Genomic DNA, 20,238 nt, shown 5'->3' on the forward strand with positions numbered 1-20,238 from the left:
GTAGTTGCTTATGCCTATCAGGTTTTAAATAAATGTTATTTACTTTTAAAACTTTCTATCTTGCTGGTTAGTTTTCTTAAATTGCTAGCAATTGCTTTTTATCCATATCACTTTAGAGGGATATTTAGATATTTTAAGTATATTTCTATCTTACATGTAACACACTAGACTTAGCACAACAAGAAAGACCAAAATCAACGAGGGACCTTACCTTCAAGAACCTCACATTTTGGAAGGAAAGTTAAAACATCTGTTTTATGTTTATGCATGAGCACATACACACTGAAGTGCCAACCTCATTTATTGTCATGTTATCGCTGGTCATGCCATCGTTCTTGCCATCAGCTCTTTCCTTTATGGCCTACTTGACATTTTGTTCACTCCACACTTCCTCAATCCAGTGGTGTTCTTTTCCTCACCTTAGCTCCCTACTCCCATAATCTTTTATGTATATCTGCATCAATAATGGCTATATAAACTCCAAACTCTGTGTTGGGATCTGAGTCCCTGCTATCCGTCTGGCTTAGTTAAATGGTACTGTTACTGAGTCCAAGCTCACAGTGCTGCACAACAGACCATTAAATCTAAAGACAAGTTGTTGAGGCAAGAAATAGTGACTTTATTCAAAAACCCAGCAGACTGAGAAAATGGTTAGCTGGTGTCTCAAAGAAGCATGTTACCTGAGTTAGAATTCAGACTTTTTTTTAATACTAAAACAGGGAGGAGCTATGACTGGTTGTTGTAAACTTCTTGCAGGAGTCCCTTATTCTTGCAGCTGTCCACCTAGGTCTGGTCAAAATGGTCCTATTAACCGCCAAAAAGACTATTGCTATTTCCTGTTTTGCAACTTTTTAATCTCTGTGTGAATGGAAAGGTATTTTACGTTTAATGGTCCAAGCCTTGAGAATAGGCTGTTGTATATTTCAGGCTCTAGTCAACATTCTTTTAGGAAGGTGCAGGGCCAGCATGACTAAGTTCAGGCAACAGAGCACCAGTGTTAGAGCTAGAGGAATAGATCAGGTATGGAATCAGATTTTTTCTTTTCTGTTCCAGTACTCCTACACCCACAATTCTTCAACGCCTCTATGAACTTCACCTCTTCGAATCTCCAATTTATTTTACAGCATCCTCTTTATAGTTCAATTTCCTCCTTACAGTGAAATCCTATAGTGGCTCTATGGTCCACTACTATAATCACTTTCTTGTAAACAGTCTTTCCCCTGTCTCACTTCATTATATTAACCAGGAAAGAACTCAGCCTTGGATATAGCTCGCTGGGGAAAGAAAAAAAAAAAAAACTCTTCTTAATGTCCTCATATTAAATTAATGATCACAAATTCCAGATGGTCTCCAGCTTTGGCTAGTAGTTCTTCTCCATTCTTCTACTACATCTCCATCCCTACATTCTAAGCTATTCTATACCTTCTCTTCTTCATGACACTCCCAACTGTGACATATGACATCAGAACAGACAGCACTAATAAGCTATAAGTTCGCTGACGTGACCCTCTTCACCTTACCACCACGTCTTCAGACAGTCTTCATTTTTTCCAAGATTCTTTGCTTCGCTTCTTGTTAAGAAGAGTCTGTGATCTTACTGAGGACAAACACCCTTCTCTTGTCCACGTAAGAACCTTCCCTCCTATAATAATTGTGTCTTGCTCTTTTTATCAAATTCAGTTTCCTCTACATTGGATCGTTTCTCATGGTATATGAAAAAACCTTCATATCTTTTTTGTAGTAAAAGACACACATTTAAAAATACTTCTCTTATACCGTATCTCTATACTTCATAGAAAAACTTCTCAAAAAGATTGACTACTGTTTTATTTTTCATTTCTTCCCTCTCCATCCTTTCCTTATTCTATTCCAACCAAGCTTTCTTCACCAATCCACAAAATAACCTATTTCAAGGTAACCAAGAGCTTCAACCTATCATGGCAAGTCCACTGGTATTGGTGTGTCCTCCCTTCACTTGACTGTTCAGTGACCTTTGACAAAAATGGAACCATGTCTCCTTGAAACAGTCCTTTCTTGACTTGACTGACATCGGGGTCTCCTGGGTTCCTTTCTACTCCACTAATGACCCCTCTTCATTCTCCTTATCCTCCTTCAGTCTCTTGGTCAAAGCTCAAATACCAAAGTTCCCTTTCAGCTCAACTTTGAGTCTTCTTTCTTTGTCTCAGGGACAGTTTTTGCCTTGCAGCAGAGTCACCTGGAACATTTGTCAAAACTCAGAGTGCGTGTCCCACTCTTGAATTCCTGATTTAGTAGGTCTGAGGTAGGCCCTAAGAATTTACATTTATAGCAGATTTCCAGGTGATGGCTTATACTGCAGGTTCAGGGACCACTCTTTGCAAACCTGTGGTTTGGTGATTCTACATCAAATGCTTTAGAACCAGCCTGGCTTTCAATTATACTTCTACCTTTTATTATCTGTGCAACACTGGGCAAATTATTTAATTATTTATGTTCCTTAGTCTGCTTGTTTGTAAAATAAAGACATTGCAAGTTGCTAGCTCAGTGTTGAGAGAATTAAATGGAATACCTCGACTACAATGCGTTTTTGAAAACTGATCTTCCTGATTATTTATACTCTTACCTCTTTAAAACCTATTTTCTGAAAAGTTGCAGAGATGTATTTTTAAAGATGTATGTAAGGTAAGAATAATACTCCCTCCTCAGTCTTGCACTCCGGGGCAACCGTGAGTAAAACCTGACCCCGTTCCAGATCACAGGCTCCTGGATTCATCATGTACCTACCATACTGATCTTTTTTCAGCTCTAGGAAATGTTCCAGTTAACCTTTAGGGCATAACAAACTTCTCCAAAATTCAGTGGCTTAAAACAACAACTGTCTTATCATTTTTCACATGTGAGTCAGGAATTCCAATAGAGCTTTGCTGGGTGATGCTTCTGCTTTTCATGGTGTTTTCAAATGGACTTGGGAGGTTAAAAAAAAAAAAAAAAGATCCTGTCCTGTGTCTGAGGCCATGAAAGAGTAGGCAGGAAGGCTGCACTCAGCTGGGCCCCTCTCCATCTGCTCCTGCTTCTCATCTTGTGCTCTTCCTGTGTTCTCTCTGGGAGAATTTCTAGAGCTACATGTCTGCTAAGGGCTCTGAGAGACCAGGTGGAAGCTACCAGCTCTCTGAGAGACGAGTCCGGAACACTTGTAACACTCTTTTGGTCAAAGCAGTTGGAAACCTACCTCAATTCAAGGGGAGGGAAAATAGATGCTATGTTGCAATGGAAAAATGTCTAAAAATTTACTACCTTTAATTGACTATGGGAGTACTCTTAGATTATTCTCCTTAAATGCCTTTCATGCCTGTTCCTTCTTCCAGGAATTCTTCTTCCAAATCTTTCCATGACTGACTCCTTCAAATCTCAGCTCAGCCTCTTCATTCCAGAAAAGCTTTTCTGGCTGACTTATCTAAATGTACTTTCTCTCACTATCATTATGTACTCTATCAACTGTTGATTTTCTTCTGAAATTGCTGTATTTATAATCTTCTGTCTCCCATTGTAATGTCAACTCCACAAGAGAAGAAACCCTTTCTTGTCATCACTATGTTTCTAGAACCACATATAATTGTCTCAATAAATATTTTCGGAAAGAATGAAGTAGTGATGAATATATAATTCTTTCATAGATATATGAAGAAAATTTATGCTTACCAGAAAACTAGTTTTAGTATTACTATTTGCACTGGAATTTTCTAAGTGTAAGGTGTTTATGTGCACAAAAGACAATTTTTTTCCTCTAAATTGGCTCCTTTTTATGACAGATAAAACTTACCTATCAGGTGGGAAGACGGTACTTTTGCAATTCCATAATGGTGCTGTGTGCAGTGCTTACTCGCTGTCATGTCTGACCCTTTGCGACCTCATAGACTGTAGCCTGCCAGGCTCCTCTGGCCATAGTGATTCTCCAGGCAAGAATACTGGAGTGGGTTGCCATGCCCTCCTCCAGGGAATCTTCCCAACCCAGGGATTAAACCTAGGTCTCCCGCGTTGCAGGTGGATTCTTTACTGTCTGAGCCACCAGGGAAACCTAAGAATACTGGATTGGGTAGCCTATCCCTTCTCCAGGGGATCTTCCCAACCCAAGAATTGAGCTGGGTTCTCCTGCATTGCAGGTGGATTCTTTACCAGCTGAACTTAATGATACCTTTTTTAAATCACATTTTTGAGGTTCATTCACTAGAATAACACTTTTACCTAGAATTTCTTTTGCTTATCCAAGGGATCTTCAAGGAAATTAGATTTCTACCTACTTACCAAAAACAATGTCATAAATTTCAACAAGTAAAAATGAACATTAAGAGCTACCTATACCTACTAGATTTTCAGTTTTTTTTTCTTTCTGTATTAAAGAAAACAGTAATTTCAAAGAAACTCAGTCTCTCTGTATAATAAATAGTTCTTAAAAAGCAGTAGGAATTAAATGAAAGAGATTGGAAAATGGCTTCATGTTTTTTCAATACAAACAAGCAGCTGATTTCTGAGAAAATAAATTTAGATTTTTTAGAACCAAAAGTGTTTGGAAAACATTTTAAGTTACTTAGTCCAACATGCATCTAATTTCACCTTTTCTCTACTATATCCAACATTTTCTAGATTGTCTAAACAACCAAGTAATGATTTTGAGAGTAAATTTATAAATAAGAATATTAAGTTCAAGACCAAACATTGGTAAACAGAGAGATAAATCATTTTTACTTTGTTATACAGCCAAAGTCATGGCAAAACACTAACCTTTTGTAAGCTTGTTAAAGAAAACAGATTCAAGGGTTTTTTTAAAATGGCTTGTCTAGTGGACTTTTCCTCCCCTTCTATAATCTTTCGTCCATTTTAAGTGCTCATAATACTTGCTTTACAAATGGGGCTCTGATTTACACCCAGTCAAGACTCCGTACATGTTCATTTCACTGAGTAATTATAAAAATGCCTACAAAACTTAAATGTATTTATAACAATATACATATGTATGTATATGTATGTATAGCATATATATATATATATATGGTTTTCCTTGTGGCCCAGGAGGTAAATAATCTGCCTATAAAGTGGGAGACCTGGGTTTGATCCCTGGGTTGGGAAGACACTCTGGAGAAGGAAATGGCAATTTATGCCAGTACTCTTGCCTGGGAAATCCCAGGGACAGAGGAGTCTGGTGAGCTACAGTGTATGGGGTTGCAGAGTCAGACACCACTGAGTGACTAACACTTAATGGTATGAAAGCACAAAATACAGAAACAAATGTAGAATAAAGGAAGAGAAAAGCAAGCTAAATGGAGTAAAAGAAAGTGAGTGATGGCTTCAGTAGTAAAATATACGTGGCAGATTATTCAGTTCCTGCTAAGAGTCACTGTTCTATTTGTGTTCATGGTTTCCTATAATGCAAATGAAGCAACTGAAGCAAGTATTTTTTAAATATTTTCCTGCTTGGTGCACCTATGTCATGATTTCTTCCTATGTATGTGTTTCTGTGTGTCTGTTTAATTTACTTTTAACTGGGGGATAAGTGCTTTACAATGTTGTGTTGGTTTCTGCTTTACAACAGTGTGAATCAGCCATAAGTGTATATGTATGTCCCCTCCCTCTTGAACCTGCTGCCCACCCCCCACTCCATCCCAGCCCTCTAGGTTGTCACTGAACACTTGGGTTGAGCTCCTTGGGTTACAGGGCAACTTCCCATTAACTCTCTGTTTTACATATGTTAATGTAATGTACATGTTTCCGTGCTACTCTCTCCATTTCTGAGTGTGCTGGTCTTAACTACTGCAAGGTTTTAAGGCCCCCAAGAAGAGAATGACACTGCAGTCATGGACACATCACATTCAGTTTGGTTCCTCAATGATAAATGGACTAGCTAGTTTATGCTGAGTACTGTATTCAGTTCTCTAGGAAAAGCAAAAGACATATAATGGCTTCTGTCTCAAAGAGTTGGCAGTTTAGTGAGAAAGTAAAATGTTTTATAGATCTGAGATAAAATGTGTTGACATAATAAGTAATTAACTTGGAATTTAGATCTAATTACAAATTTACAGGTATGCAATTTTTTAAAAAAGGAACATGTATAATACCTACTCCAATGTGTTAGACCTTCCTGTCTCCACTAAATCTTCTACTGCTTTGAGTGATTTCAGGTAAAGAAGGTCTTTGATGTTTAGAATATATCTCAGGTTGTGTTCAAATATGAACACATTTTAATAAAACACAGACTTTTTTTGTTCACATGTGTGTTTTTTTAAAGCATGTTAGTGGGTTCTTGAAATTGCATACCTGGACTGCAACATAGGTACATTTACATCAATATATTTAGAGCTTGAATTAACCCCTGTCTCTAGCTTTGTGAGACAACTAAACATTCAATATTTAATTAATTTTCTTCTGACTCATTTCACTTTTCTCTTGATCTCCTCAGTCTCTTCTGTTTTCCCCTTTTAACCTCCTTTATAATTTTTCTTCTTTTAGTAAATTACCTTGATGTCTAGTCATAGGTTTAAAATTAAATCTTCATTTTGTTGAGTTCTCAAGATGGATTTGAAACATGACATAAAATACTTCAGAAAAATATGAGCTCATTAATGTTCATTCACGTAAATACTAGACATGTAAATAGGCAATAGTTTCTTCTGGCTTAATAAAACAACCCGGAGTTTTTAAGTTAAGTAAAATTAGGATTAAATCCCCCTGTGCTAGTTGGCTGAGTAAAATACAGTATAATTTAAAACATTCCTCTTTTTAGATCTCTGTTGGCAAAATGCTTTTGCAATTAGAAAGAAGTAAATGGATTCCTTCTTCTTTCATTAATTTTGCAAACTTACTGAAACTAAGAATGGTCACTTCTAGTGAAACTGTAGGGTTAACATGAAAGGCATTACTACAATGGTGCATATCCTGGGAAAGAAGAAAGGGTACTAGTATTTTTAAACACATAATATGAGCCATCCCTGAGCTGGGAAATTTTACTGTATTCATAACATTATTTTTTTACAACATCATTGTAATCAGAAACCCATATTTCATGTGAAGAGATGTGCAATAACTTGACTAAGCCCTAAATATGGTCAAGCTTCAGTCTGCCTTATTCCAAAGCCATATCTCTTTACATAATACAAATCACTTCCAATTTACTTTATAAATCATAAATCATTTTATTATTCTTTTTTATTTATTATTCATGTGCTTGATAATTTCCACACTTATTATTAGTAAAGGTAATGACAAAAATTCTGACAATTTCCATAAAAAATGAATGAGTGATACAATTTTACTGCAGATGTAATAATGGCCTTGAGAGTTATTTTTATAATGTTCAGAAATTAAAACAAGATTTATAATTAAAAAATGTTGGAAAAAGCTGTGCAAAAATGAAATTAAATTACAGAGGAAAAATTATCAATATATATGTAGCAACATTCTATATACAGACAAACTGAAATTATTTTCTAAACTGAATGAAAATATTTCTCTCAGTACCTAAAACTAACATATCATGCCTATGTAGCACTTACTAAATCGAGAATTTAGTACAAGAATATTTAAGCAAATGATAGGATTCTGCAGTGGCTACTGAGGCTAGTTCATTTGTATAAGAGGTTCTTTGAGTCAAAGCTGGATTTTTTTTTCTAAGTGCTGGACCAGCCAAGTTTTAGACAAGTTTTTCTGTCCTTGAGTTAATTGATATGATGTAATTGATTTCTTAGCCAGAAACCAATATTATTTCCAGGACAGGAGAAAGAATCATCATCTCTTTCAAGCTAATTTATAAATCAGGGCTATAACTTTCTCAGCTGGACTGAGGTTTGAGAGCTTTGAGTTTCTATAGTAGGTTTGTAATTACCTTCACAAGCAAAAATAAAATATGACTTACTTGTATTTCAGTTTTCATCTCTAACATGGGCCTATTTCTCTAAGGAATGTCCTCTGATCTTTGAAACAATTGAATTGCTGAGGGAGTCATTTGGGATAAATGGTTAGAGATGAAAAATTGCAAGATAAGTAGGTGGGCAGAGAGAGAGAAACAGAGAGTGAGAGGGAGAGAGAGAGAGAAGCAATAGGTGAGTTTCTAGAGGAATTTATTCATGGGAATAAGAATTTCTCTATCAAAACAGGTATTTGCATATTTCACTTAAATGCTGTCTTTTCACGAAATTAAAAGATTTTGCTATTTTCAGAAGCTACCACCAGAACACTTAAATAGTTAAGCTGGCTTAAGATTTATGAAAAATGTTTATAGGGAGAGGAGGCAGGTAATATAATAGTTAATTTTGGGAATAACCCAGCATATTAATCAGTAGCCTGACATTCTCTAACTCAACTTCACGGACAAGTCCAAGGTGATCCTTTGTTCTTTTTGATAGGCTGAATCTTGATGGTAAAAACTCCCTAAGTCCAGACTCAACAAGAAGGGTGCAATCAGGGCTCTGAGGGGCACTCTGTAAGCACAAAGGCATGAAGTGTTTGAAACATCAGAACCAGAAATTGCTTGAATCTAATTTTCAGGTGTACACGAGGCCAATGTAACACGAGTGTGACAAGAAATGGAAAAAGTGAGATGTACTGCAGATTTTGGATGGGCTTTAAGCATGTGATGGATGAATGGAGAAGGGCAGCCAAGGAGCGGTTAAGAGAGGACTGAAGCCCAAGCCAGAATCTTGGCAGCCAAAGAGTGAAAACATCAGCAGATTCTGAAAAGATTAAGCAGATCACAATGAGAAGATAACTCTGGTGATAAGATTGCCCCGATAACTGGTGATAAACTGGAGGACTCAGATTCTGACTGTACATAAGCAGCAAGGAGACCATCAGCAAATTGCTTGCTATTACTCTTTATTTGCTTTCATTGTAGTGATTTTGTAATTAACAGAGACCTGATTATTACTCTGCTAAGGATTATTTTTCTTGGCTCCCCTGTTTACTAAATTGAAATGAACTCCTTAGCATGTGATTATAAGTCCTCCATGATCTGGCTGGCTCTGACCTGCCTCCCCAGTTATTGATCTAACTACCACCCCGTCCATTCTCCATGACCCTCTGCTATGCTGACCTGGTCACTGCTGGCTGGAAGATACTGTCACTGTCCACCTCTAGGCACTTCCTTCTCAGAGCATTTCTTTTACTTTCTTATGCCTTCTTCTGCTTTGTTTCTTCTAAATTCTAATTACCATTTGAAACCTCTGGCCTGAAATCTTCCTTGATTCTTCCCAAAAGAAATGATCCTTTATCTGTTAGTATACTGTAATGGTCTTTACCATTATACAGAGTGAAGTAAGCCAGAAAGATAAAGACCATTACAGTATACGAACACATATATATGAAATTTAGAAAGATGGTAATGATAACCCTATATGTAAAACAGAAAAAGAGACACAGATGTACAGAACAGACTTTTGGACTCTGTGGGAGAAGGCGAGGGAGGGATGTTTCGAGAGAACAGCATTGAAACATGTATACTATCTATGGTGAAACCGATCACCAGCCCAGGCTGGATGCATGAGACAAGTGCTCAGGCCTGGTGCACTGGGAAGTCCCAGAGGGATCGGGTAGAGAGGGAGGTGGGAGCGGGGATCAGGATGGAGAATACATGTAAATCCATGGCTGATTCATGTCAATGTATGACAAAAACCACTACAATATTGTAAAGTAATGAGCCTCCAACTAATAAAAATAAATGAAAAAAAAAAAAAAAGAAAGAAATGATCCTACATCCTTTGCTCAACTGTGAGAATTTGGTTTCTGATTATAGCACCTTAGAGACCACCCCAACTTATTTCCTTCTGAGAGACTTCCTGCAACTGTCAGTCTCTACCAGTGGGCTGTGTTTTGCTTAAGTCACAACTTGCCTTGTTTATCTCTCCATCTTCAAGTGCATGTAAACATGCCTGCCTGATTTTTGCTTCAGTTTATGTGGAAGACATTTGGTTTAGGGGATGACAACTTAAATTAGAAGAACAAGAAGCTATGGTTACTATTATGGCTTTGATTTGTCATGCTGTAATTGCAGCATGTGGCAGAATAGTAAGTACATATGGTAATATCAGTGTTTCCAAACCCTAAGAAATGAGACCAGGTTGGATATACATGTGTGAAATTGAAAAAATTAAGCTAATCATTTTATTGACATTTTATACAATAAAAATTGTTGTTTAAAGCATAAAATGAGCTGAGCAAAATATATTTACAGAATCTTATTCCTGGGCCTGTTTCTACCCTGACAATGTGGATTTAGGTAAGCTATCCTTACTGAGATTTACTTTCTTCTGTTAGGGAATAAAGCAGTAGTGGTGATCTCCAAGCTACAGCTCAGCTTTATAACTGCATGATTCTGTTATACTCCACACTAATAGATATGACAACTTATGACTTATTTTCATCTTCTTGGTTTGCATATCCTATAAACACTTGTGTCTATCATTCTGATTAGAGGGGTTTGGTTAAGAAAAGTAATAAGCTGGGCACGTGGAGAATGACTGCCAGGCCCACCTGATAGTCCTCAGGAGAAAAAGGGTCATCTCTGAGTATTCAAGGCATTAAAAGAGACATCTAGGGTATCCAGGCTGGATGTGGGAAAGTGCTCTCACTTGGCATTAGGCCTGTTCTTAGCTCAGGCAGCTGGAACAAAATCTAATAAACTGAGGGGCCTAAACAGCAAGGCATATATTTCTTGCAGTTATGGAAATTGAGAAGTCCAAGATCAAGGTGCTGGTAGATTTAGGTCCTGGTAAAAATTCTCTTTCTTGCTTACCAAGTAGCCCCTTCCTACAATGTCCTTTTTAGTAGAGATAGAGGTGGGAGAGAGGGGAAGAGAGAGAGAGAGAGAGATCTGGTTTACCTTCCTCTTCCTGTAAGGGCACTAATCACATCATTGGGGCTCTACCATAATGACTTTATTTAACTAATTATCTCACAAAGGCCAGATTTCCAAATGTCATCACATTTGGGGGTTAGGGCTTCATGCATTCTTGGGGGACACAGCATTCAGTGCATAATGTTATATATTCACTTTCTTTGGATGAATCAGAGTCCCAGGGCCAGGGGATTGTAATTAAGACCAAGAAAAACCAGGTCACTAAAGATGTTTGGTGAGAAGCCAAGAGTCCAGGGTAAAGCAGCTGCATCTTTCCTGCAGTCTGCAGTAAGGCAACCTGCAAGCAGATTCTCTAACAGGGTGAGCCCCATACAGTATTGAGACTGGTTGCTTCATAGCAATGACCAGTGAGTCAATGAATGGTCTGATTTTACTGCATTCACCTTCCCCACAGAGCCAGAGGCTCGGGAATGAAGAGGCTCAACTCTCCCACAAATGTGCATCACCAGTAAGCAAAGCAAAAGGAAAATCAGTGGTATTTTTCATCAGCTTTGTAATCAACACATTTGATTTTTCTCCTGCTCTATTAATCATCTATGCTGGGAGCACTTAGGGCAAAGGATTGTTGTTCAGTTGCTCAGTCACGTCTGACTGTTTGCAACTCCGAGGACTGCAATGTGCCATACTTCCCTGTCTTCCACTATCTCCCACAGTTTGCTCAAACTTGTGTCCATTGAATCTGTGATGCCATCCAACCATCTCATCCTCTGTCGCCCCCTTCTCCTTCTGCCCCAAATCCCTCCCAGCATCAGGGTCTTTCCCAGTGAGTTGGCTCTTCACATCAGGTGGCCAAAGTATTGGAGTTTCAGCTTCAGCATCAGGCCTTCCAATGAATATTCAGGGTTGATTTCCTTTAGGATTAGCTAGTTTGATCTCTTTGCTGTCCAAGGGACTCTCAAGAGTCTGCTCCAGCATCACAATTAGAAAACATCGATTCTTTGACACTCAGCCTTCTTTACGGTCCAACTCTCACAGGGCAATAGGGATGATTTTATGGTTGCTTTCAGCTCTAATTTTTTATATCTTTAAATGCAAATATAATTTAATAGAAGTGAAGAAGAGTAAAAATGGAGCAGTTGTGCCTTTTGCAACTTAATTAAATGTACCGGAGCTGTGAACTTTGTCTTTACAGGTGGGACAGGGTAATGAAAGAGATGAGTTAAAGTAAGAAAGGTGCGTTGCATTTACCACGCTCTAAAACCTGATAGTTCTTTACTTCTATATTAAGCAAAATGTATTTATTCAGAATATGAGTTTTAAAAGATTTTTTAAAAATAAATTTGTTATCTATGCCCTTGAAATGTAAAAAGACCTCACTTTGGAGGAAAAAACAGCAAGTAATATCCTGTTTATAGTGTGCATGTTTCTAAAACTAAAAAAAAACCAAAAAACAACAAAAAAAAAAACCAAAACCAAAACAAACAAACAAACCCCACCCCCCCAATTCCAAGAAATTAAAGACTTAAAATTTCACTCCTTTCCATAACAGTGCAGTGTCATATTTTTATTCTTGGTCTGGTCCCATGTCTGACTTGATTTGCGAGTTACCATTTGTTAAAGACTTCAGATGTCCTGGACACCCAGAAGTTGTTTCCGCGTTCTATAGCCAGCATGTGAAATGTTATTTAAAGCCCACATTTTGCTTTTAAATATTACCCCATAGTCTCAGTTCTACAGAGGTCAAATTTCAACCCACCTCCTTGGACTTCCAGGCCTGGAAACTTTTTAGCAAGCTCTATTTCTGTTTCCATCTCCTGAAAAAGTTGTCTCTGCAGACAGAGGTTTGGCATCTGCATACTTCCCTCATATATTACATGTGACTTACAGAACCTAGAGAAACCCAAAAGCTTCATGGAGGGAAAATGTGAAAAGTATAAGAATGCATTCATATGTTTAGTATTTCTTCATTAATTAAATTAAAATTTAGAAATTAAAACTCAAAATCAGATGTTATAAGAGGGAGGGAACATTCATATACCTATTGCTAACTCATGTTGATATATGGCAGAAACCAATACAATACTTTAAAGTAACTATCCTTAATTAAAAATAAATTTAAATTTAAAAAGAGGGTTAGAACATAACACATTTATTTATTTATACTGTAATATAGTAAACATGCAATATTATGTTGCACATATTTATTTGTATAAAAGGTGATTTGACCTTACATTATGAAATGACCACCATGTTAAATCTAGTAACCATCTGTCTCCATACAAAGTTATTACAATGTTATCAAGCATATTCCTTATGCTCTGTGTTACATCCCCATGGGTTGTTTATTCTATAACTAAAGATTTGTACTTCTTAATCCTCTCCACCTATTTCACCCGTCTCCCCACCTCACTCCCCTCTGCCAACTACCTCTTTGTTTTCTGTTTCTATGAGTCTGTTTTTCTGTTGTTTTGTTTTGCTTTCTAGATTCCACATATAAGTGAGATCTTATGGCATTTGTCTTTCTGATTTATTTCACTTGGCATAATATCCTTTAGACTCATCCATTTGTCTTAAATGACAAAATATTATGTTTTATGGATGAGAAATATTCCATTATATATTGCCAAGAAATAACATTTTTATTCATCCATTCATTGTTGATGGATACTCAACTTGTTTCCATATCTTGGCTATTGTATATAAAGCTGTAATGAACATTAAAGTGCATATATATTTTCAAATTTCTGTTTCCCCCAGAATTTACACAATTCAACATCAAAAAAATCAAACAAGCCAGCTGAAAAATGGGCTGAAAACTTGAGAAGACATTTTTCCAAAGAAGACATATAGATAGCCAACAGGCACATGGAAAGATGCTCAACATCACTAATAATCAGGAAAATGAAAAGGGAAACCACAATGATATATCATCACACATCTAGTCAGAATAGTTATTATTATAAAAGCTGTAAAATACTTACATTATATTAATAAAAATTATATGACTATAAAACATAAAATTATAATTATATTATATTTATAACTATTATGTAATAGTTATAAAATAACTATTATAAAATTGTTATTATTACAAAACAAGAAAAGACAACTGTGGGCAAAGACGTGAGGAAGAGGAACCCTCACGCACTGTTGGTTGGGTTCTAAATGTGTGCAGCTACTATGGAAAATAGGAAGAAGATTCTTCAAAAAATTAAAGGTAAAATTGCCATATGACCCAGCAATTTCAGAACATGATGTATTAAATAGCCAGTATATTCACTGTGGAGATATAGAATTAACCTTGAAACCTGTCTTACAGTGTAGGTCAAAGCATGTTTTCTGAATGATCAGAATTTTTTTTTTCTGTTCATCCCAAGTCTCCTCTAAATTTGATATAGTCCTATATCTTTGCCACATTATGTCAAAACTCAATTTATTATTGCTGTTTCAGCTCTCTAGTGGTAAACTACTGGATACAAAACACCCATAGTCTAGATCTACTAATGGTTGAATAGACAACTCAGTGTGTGACAGATTCTTTTCAGCGTGTTGCATATCATGGCTTGGTAACTTGAGAGTAAGTGCTGAAAAGCCAATTGTGTTTATGATTGGGAATGCAAGTAGAGTAGTATTATCAATTATTTCAGATGTTATATCCTTTTCTTTTAAAGTGCATAATTTTATTTGCTGTCTTTATTAAGGTTTATGACGATATTTTTTTAACATAGGGATGATTGATAATAAAACATTATTGGAATAATCTTGAAGCTTCTTCCAACTCTGATATAATATATTAGAATATAAGAGACTTGCCTTGTATATACTACACTCTAAAACCTCACAGTACTTTGTTGTTGTTGTTCAGTAGCTAAGTTGTGTCTGACTCTTTGCAACCCCATGAACTGCAGCACGCCAGGCTTTTCTGTCCTTCAGTATCTCCCTGAGTTTGCTCAAACTCATGCCCACTGAGTCAGTAATGCCATCCAACCATCTCATCCTCTGTACCCACTTCTCCTCCTATCCTCAATCTTTCCCAGCATCAGAGTCTTTTCCAATGAGTCAGCTCTTTGCATCAGGTGACCCAATTATTGAAGCTTCAGCTTCAGCATCAGTCCTTCCAGTGAATATTCAGGTTGATTTCTTTTAGGATTGACTGGTTTGACCTCCTTGCAGTCCAAGGGATTCTCAAGTGTCTTATCCAGCACTTTATTTATATATTAGGCAAAATATACTTATTTTGAACATGGTTTCTAATTTCCTTCTATTATCCCTTCTATTTTTTGTTTTTATATATATACATATGTGTTTGTGTGTATATATATATATATTTCCTTTAAGATATATTATCTAGGTTTTATATAATATCTAGTTCCTAGCATTTTTAATAACAAATGTATTTAAAGCCATGCATTTGGTTTTGGGAAAATCTTTGACCATGTATTCTTTTATATAAATTGTCTTCTAACAATTATTTTCTAAATATCCTATAATTGCAGGATAATTTCCTACTTCTTCCAAAAATTTTTTGCATAAGAGTTTCTTTTGAAAATTTAGTTTCCATGGAATTCCAGCTGAGTTATTTAAACATCCCCAAAGATGATGATTCTAAAGTGTTGCACTCAATATGTCAGCAAACTTGGAAAACTTAGCAGTGGCCACAGGCAGCACTGGAAAAGGGCAGCTTTCATTTTAATCCCAAAGAAAGACAATACCAAAGAAATTTCAAACTACCATACAAATGCGCTCATTTCACAAGCCAGCAAGGTAATCCTTCAAGCTAGCCTTGAGGCAGTACATGAACCAAGAAGTTCCAAGCTGGATTTAGAAAAGGCAAAAAAAACAGAGATCAAATTGCCAACATCCACTGGGTCACAGTAAAAGCAAGACAATTCCAGAAAAACTTCTTTATTTACTTGCTAAAGCCTTTGACTGTATGGATCACAACAAACTATGGAAAATTCTTAAGAGATGGAAATAGTGGACCACCTTATTTGTTTCCTGAGAAACATGTATGAGGTCAAGAAGCAAGAATTAGAACCTTCCATAGAACCACATACTGGGAAAGGAGTACATCAAGGCTGTATATTGTCAACATGCTTATTTAACTTCTATGCAGAGTACATCATGTGAAATGATGGGCTGGATGACTCACAAGCTGGAATCAAGATTGCCAGGAGAAAAATCAGCAACCTCAGATATGCAGATGATAGCACTCTAGTGGCAGAAAGCAAAGAGGAACTAAAGAGCCCCTGAATCAGGGTGAAAGAGGAGAGTAAAAAAGTTGGCTTAAAACTCAACATTCAAAAAACAACTGCCATATGACCCAGCAATCCCACTCCTGGGCATACACACCGAGGAAACCAGATCTGAAAGAGACACGTGTACCCCGATGTTCATCGCAGCACTGTTTATAATAGCCAGGACATGGAAGCAACCTAGATGCCCATCAGCAGACGAATGGATAAGGAAGCTGTGGTACATATACACAATGGAATATAACTCAGCCATTAAAAAGAATATATTTGAACCAGTTCTAATAAGATGGATGAAACTGGAGCGCATTATACAGAGTGAAGTAAGCCAGAAAGATAAAGATCAATACAGTATACTAACGCATATATATGGAATTTAGAAAGATGGTAACGATAACCCTATATGCAAGAGAGAAAAAGAGACACAGATGTATAGAACAGACTTTTGGACTCTATGGGAGAAGGCGAGGGTGGGATGATCTGAGAGAATAGCATTGAAACATGTATATTATCAAGTGTGAAACAGATCGCCAGTCCAGATTGGATGCATGAGACAAGTGCTCAGGGCTGGTGCACTGGGATGACCCAGAGGGATGGGATGGGGAGGGACGTGGGAGGGGGGTTCGGGATGGGGAACACATGTAAATCCATGGCTAATTCACATCAATGTATGGCAAAAACCACTACAATATTGTAAAGTAATTAGCTTCCAACTAATAAAAATAAATGAAAAAACCAAAAAACAAAAAACTAAGACCATGGCATCCGGTCCCATTACTTTATGCCAAACAGATGCGGGAAAAGTGGAAACAGTGACAGATTTTATTTTCTAGGTCTCTAAAATCACCCTGGACTGTGACTGCAGCCAGGACATTAAAAGACTCTCCTTGGAAGGAAAGCTATAAGAAACCTAGACTGCATATTAAAAAACAGAGACCTCTGTTTTTGGTCAAAGCCATAGGTTTTTCAGTAGTCATGTAAGAATCTGAGAGTTGGACTATAAAGAAGGCTAAGTGCCAAAGAATTGATGCTTCTGAACTGTGATGTTGGAGGAGACTCTTGAGAGTCCCTTAGACTGCAAGGAGATCCAACCAGTCAATCCTGAAGGATATCAACCCTGAATAGTCATTGGAAGGACTGATGCTGAAGCTCCAATACTTCAGCCACCTGATGTGAAGAGCCACCTCATTGGAAAAGACCTTGATACTTGGAAAGATTAAGGGCAGGAAGAGAAGGGGACAACAGAGGATGAGATGGTTGGATGGCATCACTGGACATGAGTTTGGGCAAACTCAGGGAGATAGTGAAGGACAGGGAAGCCTGGTGAGCTACAGTTCATGGGACTGCAAAGAGTAGGACATGACCTAGCAACTGAACAATAACAGTTTCTTTATAGTCAGTTTTTTATACTCTATTTTCACCAACTTTGTGTACTTTTACTTTGTTTTCACTATTATTTCCTGTACTTCTAAATCTTTTATTTTTTGTTCAGTTTTAATGCTAAATTATCCATAAAGCTTGACCAGTGTTGTAGACACATAGATTTTATAAAAATAATATAAAATACTATACATATATAATATAAAAAATTTAAATATCTCATCCAATCTTTTACTTTGACTGTTTCCAAACTACTTATTTTAGATTGTCTGTTTTACAAAACACATGGTTAGTTTTTTTTTTCTTTTATTTTTAATGGAGAGGCCAAAGTACAAGTCCTAAGAGTCACAAGTCTTTTGTGAGAAGACTGGAAGCACTTGTATGTATTTTGGTAACAGATTTATCGATTTTTACTGAAATCAACTTATTTATAATTTTTATACTCCTTTCCTGTTCTCTGTGTTTTGTGTTTTTTACCTTACGAGTTAGTTTTTTCTTTCTCTTTGAAGTTTTCCAATAGTAATGTAAAATAAATTAACATTTCACTTATTCTTTGCTACCCTTAAGTATTTGAAAAAGGTATTGTACTAATCTTTCAATTATTCTGATTCTTATTTCATTTATAATTTGAGAATGTTATCACTTGCATTTCTCATCTTTGTGTTAGTATAATCTCACATCTCAAATGAAGTTGTTAATTAAATTACTGGGCTTTGCAATTTATGTCTTCTCTTACAATTTTTAAAAACATTTGAATAATTTTATAATTATATTCACAAAAACTATTTAGTTTAAATTTCATAATTAAGCAGTTTTAATGTTCAGTACATATTTAAGAAGCATTTTCAACTTGAGCCTACTTGTAGAATATTTCCTTAATCCTTACTATCTAAGAATGCTTATCTTTTTTTCTTCAAATATAAGAAAAAACAATTTCTGGATTAAAAAATACTGGCTTATAAACATTTTTGCTCAAAGCCACTTGTTCATCTATCAGTTTCAATTTTTTATAGAATAAAAAATAAATAAGGAGCAACCCTTTTAAAAAATTAATTGTGCTGTACTTAAGTTGCTTCAGTCATGTCTGACTCTTTGCAATCCTGTGGATTGTAGCCCACCAGGCTCCTCTGTCCATGGGATTCTCCAGGCAAGAATATTGGAGTGGGTTGCCATACCCTCCTCCAGGGATCTTCCCACCCCAACACTGAACCCAAATCCCCCACATTTCAGGAAGACTCTTTACCATCTGAGCCACCAGGGAATTTACTAAATTTAAAAATTTGAAATTAATTTTTCCTGCTTGGATGCCTATATTTATTTTCCTTGAAATAATAATAAAACAATTAGATTAAGAATGGGGTGTTGTATAGACTACAAGACCTTTATATTGTGAAAAGGAATCAAATTATGCTCATCCAGGTTGTGGAATATTATACTAAAGAAAATAAAGTCAAAAAGGAGGAAGATATATGTATTTAAGCAGAATTGTGCTTGTCAGATGACCTTAATTACAGGCCTGAAAATGCACTGAATGACCCAAGAGAAGTGATTCCTGAAAAGAACAATGAAGAAAAACATCTGAGTTTTCTTCCTTAATTTATTTATGTACTCCGTAGTTAAACAGGTATGGGATCCAACGTGCTATGTTGTGTGCCAGGTACTGGTTATTATATTCTTCTACTCGGAAAGTTGAGAGCATAAGAGAAGGAGACACACCTTTAAACAAGTGTGAAAAAAGTCAGTATTCTCAATGTGATGATAAAAGCCTAGCAAAGAGCTGGCTGGGCTGAGGGCCGCCGGGCCTGCCGCGCTCCTCACCGGGAAGGTGAACCTGGCGGCTTCGGTGTGGTGCCGGCTCCTGCGGAAGAGGTGGGTGCTCGCCCTCGTCTTCAGGCTCTCTTGGTCTACTTCGTCACCAGCACCTTCAAGCAGGAGGAGAGGGCAGTGAGAGGTCGGAATCTCCTCCAGGTCCAAGACCACGATCAACCTTGTCCCCCGTGGAAAGTGCAGTTGAACTCGGGCCATAGCAGTAGGCCCAGCAACCAGTGCCTGAACTCCGTTCAAGGGAAACACATGCTTACAGATGAACTGGTCTCTGACTTTCAGGTTAGGTTTGTGAGAGGAAAGATTTGCTGGTGAATGGCTGATGTAACGTCAACGTCCCTGGCATGAAGCAGTACTGCTGTGAAGGCTGCTCGTCCAATGGCTGCCGTGGCGCCATTCTCCCTTAGCCTTTCTTCCGTAGCCGGGCAGCAGTGGCATTCCAGAACCTCTTCATGGCAGTCGAAGATCTCTTTGAATTGTGTCTGGCTAAACGCAGGACCTCATCTCAGAGCGTGCAGCACTAGAACACCTATAGGGATCGCATAGCAAAGGACTGCTATGGAGTGGGCCCTCGGGAGCTCTTCCCGGCGTGACGTTGTGGCGGGAGACTCGGTCCTCTGGGAGGATGCACTGCTGAAGAACTTGCAGCCTGAAGCCTTTCTCTGGTCTTTGACAGAAGACCTGATTATGACCACTTCTTGAGTTGTGCTCTGTGGCCTCACTCGCCCCTGGGCTGACCAGATGGACTTACTCTGTAAAGCAGTGGTGAGGGTGAGGGTGAGGGTGGGGGTGGGGGTGGGGGTGAGGGTGAGGTGATTGCCTGCGGGTTGCGTCCGAGAAAGACAAAATGGCGGGTGACCTGGTGGAGGCGTTGGCGCCCTGGGTGCCTCAGCCCTGCGGCTACTTGGGGACCTGTGGGCACTCATGTGTGTTCTCCTCGGACCCTTCACTGTAAAGCTATTT

At 37.5% G+C, this 20,238-nt stretch overlaps 1 pseudogene; it reads left to right on the forward strand.

Moving 5' to 3' along the window:
- The first annotated feature begins 966 nt into the window (after positions 1 to 966).
- Positions 967 to 19,868, forward strand: LOC122685241 (annotated as a pseudogene).
- The last annotated feature ends 370 nt before the right edge of the window (positions 19,869 to 20,238 follow it).

The sequence above is a fragment of the Cervus elaphus genome, chromosome 28 (assembly GCF_910594005.1).
Source record: "Cervus elaphus chromosome 28, mCerEla1.1, whole genome shotgun sequence".
Taxonomy (NCBI): Eukaryota; Metazoa; Chordata; class Mammalia; order Artiodactyla; family Cervidae; genus Cervus; species Cervus elaphus.